The following is a 624-nucleotide window of genomic DNA, read 5'->3' as shown; positions in this document are numbered from 1 at the left end:
CGTAACAGATGCAGTTGGATCTCACCCCCCCACCCCACCCCTCCTCCTCCCCCTTCCCCCTATTCTTCGGTGAGTTGAAAAATGGGAGAAATGGAGTTCCCCCGAGCTAAGCCCTGTATTGGACTATATAGCCCCGCTAGGGTTACAGGAGCGAGCTACCACTCCCGGCACGGCATTCGGTGAGTTGAGAGTGTGGACAGGCGTGGTTGCTTAATATGATTAAATATACGTATTATACCAATACTCATTATATATTTTAACAATCTCTTCGTGTTATAATTATATATTTGTAAAATCTATACGTATATTGCAGGTGGGAAATGGCTTATATGGTCTAGTTAGCTGTGCTTTTAGATTAGATCGGTAGCATCTTGAAACCCGCTGCTGCACCGCGCATGTCCAAAGCATCAGGTGTACCAGTATTTCAGATGGACGCGGAAGTTTTGTTGTCCATAAAATTCGTAGATAAATATGTTCTTTATGCCCCATACTCGTATGCTTAGAAATTAATTAGTAGCATGTGTGATTACATGTGATATGCGTAGAAAGTGGTGTGGACTGGTGGGATGTTGACGCTTTGACCCGGAAAAGTTGTCAGCCCTGCCACCTGCCCTGCTCCCACAC

This window comes from Coenobita brevimanus, unplaced genomic scaffold, assembly GCF_032717465.1.
Source record: "Coenobita brevimanus isolate Jiangsu-jjx unplaced genomic scaffold, ASM3271746v2 jjx.HiC_scaffold_1992, whole genome shotgun sequence".
Taxonomy (NCBI): Eukaryota; Metazoa; Arthropoda; class Malacostraca; order Decapoda; family Coenobitidae; genus Coenobita; species Coenobita brevimanus.
This window is presented reverse-complemented; position numbering follows the sequence as displayed.